The 11,931-nt window shown below is 42.1% G+C and overlaps 1 pseudogene; it reads left to right on the top strand.

Annotated features, from left to right (window-relative positions):
- Nucleotides 1-1,271: 1,271 nt before the first annotated feature.
- Nucleotides 1,272-2,821, top strand: LOC149182673 (long chain acyl-CoA synthetase 4 pseudogene; annotated as a pseudogene).
- Nucleotides 2,822-11,931: the final 9,110 nt, after the last annotated feature.

The following is an 11,931-nucleotide window of genomic DNA, read 5'->3' as shown; positions in this document are numbered from 1 at the left end:
CTCAATTTTTCCTTCATATTCCTGATTCGGGCCTTGTACACCTTGTTTCATGCCATGTAGTGGAAAGCCATGTGTCTCAGCAATGCATGATCTTTGTTAGCCTTGTCCAATAGCCTCTCTAAGTGCATGTTAACTCTCTCGAGATTGGCCTCCCGATCCTCATTAATCTCTTGCTCGAATGATGTGAGCTCAATTCTTCTCCTTTGTGCAGCCTGACGATGCTCGCGAATGTTATGTAGCTCCATGATGGCTTGCTGATCTTCAAGCTATTTGTTCCTCTACTCCAAGTACTTCATGGTCCATTTAGCTCTCTCCAAGTCAGGGATAATGCTTGGATCTCTTTTTGCTACTCCTGGATGATCTCTCTAAGCTGTGCACTTTGTGGACCCGTATCTGTATCATGGTCATGAAGGAGAATGAAGTCGGTCTCTCGTTCACCTGATGGCCCCTCATCCTGCATTGGCCTCTTGCCTTTGTCCTGTACCTGTGGTGCTGATGTCGGAAACGAGGCCCCTTCCACCCCGGGTGGAGATAACACTCGTTTTGCTGCTGCAAACAAATGTCTGGTGCCTCTCTGATATGTGATGTATACTGGCACACTAGCGATCTCATGGCGCTCATACTGATGAGAAGGTCCAACTTCATGCTTAACCTCTAATAATCCCGTGAAGCTCTAAAAAAGTCACGAGAGATGAAATCATCCCAAGTGATGCCTTGCAATCCAAGCTGATGAACCACCAAAATCTTAATAAAAGAAAAATGATAGACACTGTTAAGTTTCTGCTGAGGGGTTTTATGCTGCATAAATGTGGTCATCCTCTCTATGTTCCGGCAAATGAAATACAGAATGTTCATCATCCATACCCTGGTGAAATGCATGAGCAACCTGATGTGATAAGCATAGAGACAAGAGAACCGTCCCTCACAGCTGAAATATTTCATGATCAATTTCATTGGTGGAGCATATTCATCTTTTAGATATCGGAACGGGAACACTCTCTTGAGCTGCCTCAAGAAACTGGTTTTAATGTATGGCTCATAATGCTTGTTATCACTGAAAATTCTGTTGCCAAAATTGCTCAGACTAGCTTAAGGACAAAGTGTTTTCGCAGCGCATAAATCCTTTAGCAGTTTCGCAGCGCTACATGTTTAGGTGGTTTCGTAGCGCGCTACAAAATTGGGGATTTGTTCGAATCCATAGCAGCTGTCATGCAAAATAGCTCTGGGGTGGATGCACTTTACAGGAGGCATGCTCTCAAGTTCCTGCGTGTATGCTTGTCATCAGTTCTGGATCTGAATGTGACAGTTTTAGTGATTGCAAGGTACTACCTCAGGTTAAAGGCACCCTTGTTGTTTGTCTCATGGTAGCTGTTATTCAATGGAGGAACGAGATTGCTCGGTTCACTGCTGAAGGAAGCACTAAAGTTGGTTCATCATGGCGTCCAAGCTATTTCTACCACTATTGCCTTTCAAACTTCTAATACCAGTAAATCCGAGGGTCCAACCTTTGCTAAGGATAACTCATCTTTTCAACGTCTCGTGCCATAGTCAATATCATCCAATTCCCCTGAACCAGTGGATTCTAACCAAGAAAATCCCTTTTCTCGATTTTCATTACCATCTTTAAGTAAGAAACTGAACTCTAGTCCTATGTATTCAAACATTATCCCTGCCTCAACTAATGTTATTGATCCCGAGCACATTTCTTCTATATCCTCGACATTTTGTACTGATCTACATTTTCACCCTCGACTTCAAAACATTATCCACCTGGCATCCTGCCATTCCTCATTTGATGTTTTTGGATGATAATTCTCCCGAATTAGATCAATCGAAATTTGTGTGATAAAGGTTTCCATGAATGATGCAGAAGAAGCGAGTAGCTTTTGGTGGAGGATATTGCAGAACTAAAGCCAACGGTCTTCTGTGGTGTCCCACGTGTCTTTGATCGCATATATTCAGGTTTAAACCAGAAGATCGCTGCTGGAGGATTTTTGAATAGAAAAGTGTTTGAATTTGCATACAAATACAAGCTTAATAATATGCGCAAAGGGTTGAAACATGAAAAAGCATCTCCACTTTTTGATATCGTTGTCTTCAACAAGATTAAACAAGGTCTGGGAGGACGTGTCCGTGTAATGATGTTAGGAGCAGCTCCACTTGCAAAACATGTGGCAGAGTTTCTACGAGTAGTCACTTGTTGCCATGTTGTACAGGGCTATGGTTTGACAGAAACTTGTGCAGGAAGTTTTGTTTCCCTACAAAATGTAATGTCAATGATCGGGACTGTTGGTCCACCTGTTCCGAATATTGATGTCTGCCTTGAGTCTGTCCCTGAAATGGGATATGATGCACTTTCAGAAGTACCGCGTGGAGAGGTTTGTATAAGGGGCAAAACCTTATTTGTTGGTTATTACAAGCGTGAAGACCTTACAAATGAGGTTTTGGTTGATGGTTGGTTTCACACAGGTGACATTGGGGAGTGGCAGGCGAATGGAGCACTAAAAATCATTGATAGAAAAAAAATATATTTAAGCTTTCACAAGGAGAATATGTTGCAGTGGAAAATCTCGAGAATGTGTATGGCCAGTGTTCTGCTATTGATTCGATTTGGGTTTACGGAAATAGCTTCGAATCTTGTCTGGTTGCTGTTGTTATACCTAATCAAAGAGCACTTGAAAGTTGGGCCACAGATAATGGACAAACTGGAGATTTTACTGCATTGTGCCAAAATCCCAAGGCAAAAGAATACATTTTGAATGAACTTAATGCAGTTGCTAAAAGTAGCAAGTTAAAGGGTTTCGAGTGTAACTTTAGTTGACCGACTACTGCCCTCCAATCTGCAGGCAATACACAGAATCGAATGTTGAATAGCTGGTAGTATTTGACAAAAGGTTTCTCCTAGGAAAGCTCTCTCGTCCGCACAATGAATGAAATGCATTAGTTTAGAGATTTTTTTGCTGATGAATTTCATTTAACTGTAATGTCATCCGCTCCAGGATTTGCAAGAATTTCAAGCATGAATGTTATGAGCATTGATAACTTATTTGCGAGCAAGGTGGCAGAGCAGTTAAAATCTCAGGGTAAATTGAAATTGTTTAAAACAGTTTCGCAGTTTCGCAGCGCGCTACGAAACTGCGAAACTGCTGTAGGTGTTGTTTTTAAAACGCAGGCAAACAGTTTGATGGGAGAATCAGAAATTTGCAAAGGGAACACCTCAGTGACATGAAAGGGATCAAAGGAAGCTGCTACAGCCATTCAACATTTTCCAGGTGTACCTTTAACAAAAGGTGAAATCTTTTAACCTAAGTTTAAGATTTTTGGTTATAAAGCCACTTTATTCTCGGTGATTAGGGTTTGGAGAAGAGCTGCATACGAAAAGTTTTGGTTGGCACACCTGTCTACCAAGGAAGCCTCCAGCATATTAGGAGCATGGTGTTACCCTATTCTCTTGGGTTATTAAAGAATTAAAGTATCCACTGCTGCATACTCGGTGATGGGGGACCAGAACCGAAAATTTAGGGATATTTTCAGCCAATACAGAACAGATCAAAGCCTTCGGTATTCAAAGCCAGCATGGGACATTAATTGCCCATCTTATGCCATCTCATGCCATCTCAGCTGAACGAAGAGAAAGCCAAGTGTCAAAGCTGCAAGGAGGAATCAATTTATGAAGAAGATAGAGTTAGAGTTATGGTTGGTTTAGGACTCTTAAACACTACAGTTAGTTCCTTATTGAATTTATGAGTTTGTTAAAAGCAAATAGGTGTCATTAGTGGCAGTCATCGAGCTCCCCTCATGCTAGAGGAGGAAGCTCCAAGTAGTTAGAATTATGTTTCTATATATAGCTGGAAGATCTATGTAATCAAGGTTGGATGTTTTTGAGAAACAGAGTTTATTTTGGCTTATGTAAGAACTTGTTTTCAGTAATACAAATGACTGCTTTTTCTTCTCAGGATTCATACATTGTTTCAGATGCTCAAGATATATGTGGTTTTGTTTTATCCTTTATGTTTTACAGCTTCATAGATGCACAATCACTCAAAATTCACTCTGCTGCTCTGATTTCCTGTGTGTATTTGTAAGTTGAGGTTTATTTGAGAGGTGTCTTGAGTGTTTAAACATTACATGCCCTGAGTTCTATGAATGAGTGGTTTTATAGTTTGCTGAAATGATGATTAACTCCATGAGCCCAATGGAAATCTTTGTAAGGTCTGTCCAGCCAATTTATATGTTAAATTTACTTTGCAAGAGTTAGCCATCTCATCAATATTTAAAATCAATAACCCTTTGAGAGAGCCCTCTCAGGCTAAGGAGGCTAAGCCTTAGTCAAAAGTCTGGTTTGAAATAGTTACACAGAGTCTGACTGATTAGCAGCCTTCAGTGCTTGATTTTGTGATAACAATGCTGCCGGTCAATCTTCTGTTTCTTGTGCCATGGTTCACCAATGTTCGGAATGCCAGTTGCTAATGAGACAGATTCTGGTGTAAGCGTGAAGGTGACACCGGCTAAGGTAGCTTGATCTCCATGTAAGTGCAGCACAAAAAGATGAGCCAGCTCATGATGAAATTGAACACTAGCCACCTTTTGACAAAAATCATAGCATGACTGGTGCTGAAAACAAAAAATGGGAAGAGGGCAGGCTTGCAATTCTGTAAGGGTGGTCGGTTCTTCTCTAACATGTCTGCCACCTTTATGAGGCCTCCGGGGTGCCTGTTCTTCCAAGGGTGAGTCACTTTGGGTTTCCACTTCATAATCCGATGAATGCTCAGATGCCATGACTGCTGTACAAAATACCTTGAAGAAAAGGTGTTGTTGTATATGAACTGTGTTGTAATGCAATATAGATGGATTCTGCCACCAAGGGGAAAAAACAAAATGCAACAAGGGAATGTTAGGAAGAGGAAATAATAAGGGATTAGGGAATATTAGAATAAATTTTATTAGGGAAAGGATGGATGATAGAGGGGTTTTATGTATAGGGTTAGGAGATTTTATAAGGGCTATGGTTTTGGGGTTTTGGGATTTGAATGTAGGAAGGAAAATGTAGGATTGATGAGCTTAGGGGGGGGCGGGGGTAGGAAATGATGAAACAAGGGAGAAATGGGGAAGGAGGAGAGTCCTTGGTGACAAATCATAGATTTAAGAACCCACAACAACTTCCTTTGAAGGCACATTAGATGTAGGGTTTGGATTTTTGTTTCAACCTTTATCACCCATAAACCACCATCACTTATCACAAAATTTGATGCAACATCAAGAAGAAGGGTCTACCTGGAAAATCCACGCAAGGAATGAGCAACTTGGAGAAGTTTCAAGCAAATTCGGGCTGTGGACTGTATGCGCCGCGCCAAGAACCCAGTGCGCCGCGCCCGTTCAGAATAACACTGGGTAGTTTCTCCCAGTGCGTCGTGCCGGTTAGTTGTTAAGTTATGGTATGTTCAATGCTTATAACCGTTTACTTCTTTTTCTTATTATATTCCACCGATTAGCAATCACATGTACATAAAGTAAAGTGCAGATAGAACATTAAACGATCGACAGAAAACAAGCCAAGACAAGAGACACAAGATGTGGCGGCTAGCCAGGGACAAACCCCACAATGTGTGGGGAAACCCTTTGATCAAATGTTCTTTTATCTTCAATAACTCAACAGAGAGAAATAGTACAATAAATCTGATTCATATCAGTAGTAGCAAACCCTAGATCAGCGGCATCAGCATTAGCGGCTTCATTATCAAACTAGGGCAGACCTTATCTCACAAACCGACAGTCAGATTGACTTCATTCCACCACCAAACGTTTTGGCTTCCAGAGGAGGTTCAGATGAACCTACAGTGTAGTTCAGATGAGGAGATCTTCTAGGCCATGCAAGTCAATCTTTACTTCTGCAGTTGCAGCTTCAGTTTCAGCAGTTTCTGGCTTCAAACTAGGGCAGTCGATATCTTGCAAACCGTTCGTCGGATTGACTTCATTCCACCACCAAAAGTTGTGGCTTTCAAAGGAGGTTCATATGAACCTACAGTGCAGTTCCAAAGAGAAGATATTCTTGGCTACGCAAGTCAATCTTTACTTCTGCAGTTGCAGCTTCAATTTCAGCAGTTTCCGGCTTCAAACTAGGGCAGTCGATATCTTGCAAACCGTTCGTCGGATTGACTTCATTCCACCACCAAAAGCTGCGGATTTCAAAGGAGGTTCAGATGAACCTATAGTGAAGTTCCAAAGAGGAGATCTTCTAGGCTACGCAAGTCAATCTTTACTTCTGCAGTTGCAGCTTCAAATTCAACAGCTTCTGGCTTCACATGTGTGAGAGAGAGAGACCCATTTCAGTGCAGTAGAGAAGAGACTCATATCTGCACAGTAGAGAGACAGAGATGTGATGAGATGAGTGAGTCCAAATGAGGAAAAGTCCTGTTATATTTATACACAACGTTGGTGGGTGAATAGATGCGACTCTTGGGCTTCTGAGCCTACATGAGTTGTAGGTCGGCTTGATAATAATTCCATAATCAAAATAAATTCATATCTCCATGAATACTTATCGGAATTGGATGATATTTATATCAATCCTACACCTCTCGACGAGAGGAATCTAATAAAAATATTATTAGCCATGAATAAGATGACCCACATGAAGTTTTTCCCTAGTTTCCAATTTTAACACTCCTTCTCAACCATGGAGAACTTCATCTGCAATCTGTCTATCGGTCGTTACTATTCATCCATCAAATGCACTGCCTTGTACAACCTGACCCTTGCTCTGCTCTTCTCTATTTTGCCTGTTTTGCTTTGTCTTGTTCTGCCATGCACTGATCTGTACTATTTTGTTTTGTTCTGCTCTGCTCTTGCATTGTTCTGTTCTACTCTGCTTTTGTCCGAATTATGAAGAAGAAGAAATGATCGAGGATGTATCATACTAACTCAAAGTCAGTCTTAGAGTATGTACCACTGGTCCCAGACCAGTCTCAACCAACCCAAAGTCAGCGTCATAGTGAGTACAACTCCAATGGTCCCAGACCAATATTATCCTCCACTGACTCAAAGTCAGTCTCAGAGTATGTACCACTGATCCCAGACCAGTCTCAACCAACCCAAAGTCAGCGTCAAGTATGGTACAACTCCTACCACTAGTCCCAGACTAGTATCATTTATCCCAGATCAATGGAGGTCATCCTAGCGTAGGGAGTACGGTAGTTACAACGATGCGTCCATCGGTACTACTATGGTCCCTAAATTCATTTCCCTGCTCATTGATCAGATGAGAGGTACTTCCCATGAGTCCCAGACTGCATGGGTAGGATGCCTTGACAGGAGAACTAATCAATCCTGTCCTCACAGGAGAACACATCAATCCTACTGCAATTGCCATGGAGAACACATCAATCCAGGCCTCACAGGAGAACATATCAATCCTGATACAATTGCCATGGAGAACACATCAATCCAGGCCGCCATGGAGAACACATCAATCCAGGCCTCACAGGAGAACACATCAATCCTGCTACAATCGCCATGGAGAACACATCAATCCAGGCCTCACAGGAGAACTAATCATCCTGCTACACAGGAGAGCGAATCATCCTATTCCACAAGAGAGCGAATCATCTTGTCCCACAAGAGAGCGAATCATCTTGTTCCAGTGTGCACCACCAGGGGAGGGTGAGTCACCCTGTGGTCGTATTTTGCTCCAGTAATAACCCCAAGCCCTCAGAGCTCCCAGAGCTCAATGTATGCAACATGCAGGACCCTTGTACAAGGGTTTCTTACCGACTCCAAGTCATTTGGGAAAATCACAGATTAGATCTTTCCTCGGGGCTTTGACAAGGTGTATCAACCTGTACATCATCTTAATGCGATGGAGCCTCCTTGCTCATCAACTTACCATATCCAAGATGATGTCTATCTGCTGGAGAAATCGACGAATACGGGATTCCTCAATAATCGAATCCCACCTCTAGTTGTTATAGAGAATCACAGTGGTATCCAATGTAAATCCAAACAGCTCTCTGAAGAGCTTTCGCAACCAGACTACCTCACATGAGGTTATGCTAGCAACAATATATCCTGCTTCGGCGGTGCTCAAAGCCACCGACTTCTGCTTCCTGCTCATCCAGGATATCGAAGCAGATCCCAAGGTGAAACAGCACCCGGAAGTGCTCTTACGGTCCACCACACTGCCTGCCCAATCAACATCAGTATATCCAAGTAGTCTCACATCTCCGGCAGTGTATCTTAATCCATGAGAGATTGTGTCCTGAAGACATCTCAGAAGATTCCTGGCATCAATACAGTGAGGCTCAACCAAATATGAGCTCACAATGCTAACTGCAAAAAATATGTTCGGACGGAGGTTCACCAAGAACATCAATGCGAATGAGTTTATGAAACTCAGAGGAATTTCCCAAATCTGGTCCGACATCACTACCATATAACTTCTAAAAGTTAAGATCCTCGAGGTAGTCACAGGCTTGCAGTCCATCATACCAAATCTTTCCAATATCTTTACCACATATTTCCCTTGAGATAGGAAAATTTCCCTTGGCTTCTGCCATACTTCAAGTCCTAGGAAGTAGTGCATCAGTCCTAGGTCTTTCATTTCAAATTTAGAGGCCAGCTCCCTCTTACATTTGTGAATGAGAGGGTCTGCACCTGTTAGAAAGAGGTCATCCACATACAACACCAGTATGAGAGGCTTGTCATCTTCAACCTTAAAGTAAAGGTTAGGATCGACTTCACTCCTAGTGAATCCCAGCTTCATCAAGTAGCTATCGATCCTCTCATACCATGCTCGGGGTGCTTGCTTCAGCCGGGTGCTTGCTTCAGCCCATAGAGAGCTTTCTTCAACCTACATACATGAGATTTTCGATCATAAATCTCAAATCCTTCAGGTTGCTCCATGTAGACCTCTTCTTTGATCGAGCCATGCAAGAACGCAGTCTTGACATCCATCTGATGTAGGTTCCATCCTTGTGAAGCGGCAAGGGCTATGATCGAGCGGATGGTCGTATATCTGGAAACAGGTGCAAATATCTCATCATAGTCTATACCTTCCTTTTCGGAGAAACCTCGAGCAACAAAACGAGCCTTATACTTTTCCATGCTTCCATCTGCTGCATGCTTTATCTTATAAAGCCATTTGGAAGTAACAACAGCCTTGTCCTAGGGTCTGGGAACTACTTCTCAAACATCATTCTTTATGATAGACTCATATTCTTCCGTCATAGCATCCTTCCATACTTGATGCTTGACGGCATCTGAGAATGGCGAAGGCTCATTTTGTATGATCGTGCTCATGATGGTAAGGTATCCTTGATACCTATTAAGTTTCTTACTTTGATGGAAGGTTCCTCAGGGTGCAACATGTCCTTCAGCATCATCAAGTAACCCCTTAAGCCATGAAGGCCTATTCCTAGAAGAGGAAGGCTCATATGGAGGAGGATTAATCGGATCCATGGGTTCTTCTACATCAGGCATTGATTCATCATCCTTTTCTTTCGGTTCCCTGGTGTCGGCTTCTTGAGAGCTCCTCAAAGTCTGAAGATTGATCACCTTGCTGAGAGCCATATCTTCGTCAAAGGTGACATCATGACTAATTATGACTTCCCTTTGACCGGCTACATAGATTCTATAGCCTTTAGTATTTTCACCATAGCCCACGAAAATTCCCTTCTTTCCAGATGCTCCCAATTTATTTCTTTTCTCTTTTGGCACATGAAAGTATACAGGGCTTCCAAAAATTTTAAAAATGAGAAACATCAGGTTTCTTACTGGTGAATTTTTCTTCAGGAGTCTTGGAACCCAATGCTTGATGAGGGCATCGATTTTGTACATATACGACGGTGATTGTAGTTTTAGCCCATAGAAACATCAGAAGTCTTTGATCATGTAGCATGGCCCAGACAGCTTCCATCATCGTGCAGTTCTTCCTTCCCACCACACCATTCTGCTCAGGAGTATGTGGTGTAGTAGTCTCCCTCTTAATGCCAACCTCAGGTATGCCTGAGTGAACCAATTGTAATATATCAGAGGTCTTGCTTTGGCTTGAGGGGAATGGTCCCCTTTTGAGCTTTCCTTCAGCACATCCTAGACATACACCTTCATTCTCTATTCAGAATTCGGGCATCCCTATCACAATTTGTCTTACACCGAGTATAGCTTTATAATGAAGGTGGGCAAACCTCCGATGCCAAAGTTCGGACTGAAGAGATGTGTCATAAGACATGACACCTAGCAGACTTCCATCGACCTGATATAATGAATCAACACTAAACCCAAGAGTAAAGGCATCGTTAACATTATTTTTCCATATACATACCTTGCCATCACTGAAGGTTACCTTGTAGCCTTTGTCTTCCGTCCCTGAGATGGACACTAGGTTCTTTTTGAGGTCAGGTGCATTTAATACATCCTGGAATTTCTGGCCTTCTTGAATGCTTGTCCTCTTCCTTGATTCCCAGCTCTCCTCTTACCTTTGCTGTTGAATTTGTCATTCCTTTGATTGCCATCAGAGGGATTTTGATCATCGTCCTAGAGTGAGTCCTTTCTATCAGGGCACTCCCTTGCATAGTGACTTGCTTTATCGCAAATGTAACATCGTAATTTTCTTCTAGCCTTAGGTCCAGCCTTTCCTTTTGATTTAGTCCTGGAATTATTTCTTTTCTTTGCATGAAAAGAAAAGGTAGTAGGAGGACCTTTAGGCATGGGCATTTCTTACACTTCTTCCCTTGTTTCTTCTTGAATGCATCTAGCCATTAATTCCTCGAAACCAGGAATTACATTATAGTTCAGAAGAGTAGTCCTGAACACATACCATTCAGATGGTAATCCTTCAAGAGTTGTGAGTGCCATTTCTCTGTCAGTAATAGTTTCCCCAATAGATAGGAGATCGTTCTTGATCTCGGTGATTCTTAAGAAGTATGCTTGCATACTTTCATCTTTACCCTTCTTGATTTCCCTCAACTTATTTCTAAGAAACAAAACTTGATTTGCATTATTAACTTTAAATAAACTCACCAGTCTGTCATAGATTTCCTTGGAGGTGTCTAGATCAGAGATGTAGGCCACCAAGTGCTTGTCAATAGAGTCCCGGATGATCTTCTTTGTTTTGACTTCTCCATTATTCCATTTGTTCCAGGCAGCAGCAGATGCATTTGATGAAGGCTCAACAATATTGCCTCTTACATGGTCCAACACTCCTTGATCTTCAAGGGTTAGATCGATAGACATATTCCATCCGTGATAGTCAGCTTTCTCACGGAGCTTGTCTTCGGCAGGAAAGAGTGTTGAGGACCCCATAGTTCTTTTAGGATAGCCTTGCCAATCTTCGCTTCAATGATTGCTCTTGCTCTTACTCAGGCTTTGTCTTCACCTCAGCTCTGATAACATGTTAAGTTATGGTATGTTCTATGCTTATAACAGTTTACTTCTTTTTCTTATTATATTCCATCGATTAGCAATCACATGTACATAAAGTAAAGTGAAGATAGAACATTAAACGATCGACAGAAAACAAGCCAAGACAAGAGACACAAGATGTGGCGGCTAGCCAGGGACAAACCCCACAATGTGTGGGGAAACCCTTTGATCAAATCTTCTTTTATCTTCAATAATTCAGTAGAGATAAATAGTACAATAAATCTGATTCATATCAGCAGTAGCAAACCCTAGATCAGCAGCATCAGCATTAGCAGCTTCATTATCAAACTAGGGCAGACCTTATCTCACAAACCGACAGTCAGAATGACTTCATTCCACCACCAAAAGTTTCGGCTTCCAGAGGAGGTTCAGATGAACCTACAACGTAGTTCAGATGAGGAGATATTCTAGGCCACGCAAGTCAATCTTTACTTCTACAGTTGCAGCTTCAGTTTCAGCAGTTTCTGGCGTCAAACTAGGGCAGTCGATATCTTGCAAACCGTTCGTCCGATTGAC

This window comes from Pinus tabuliformis, chromosome 3_2 (genome assembly GCF_031772625.1).
Source record: "Pinus tabuliformis cultivar Carrire ecotype Pingquan chromosome 3_2, CPIR1, whole genome shotgun sequence".
NCBI lineage: Eukaryota > Viridiplantae > Streptophyta > Pinopsida > Pinales > Pinaceae > Pinus > Pinus tabuliformis.
The sequence above is the reverse complement of the archived record's forward strand: the minus strand, read 5'-3'. Positions and strand labels throughout refer to the sequence as shown.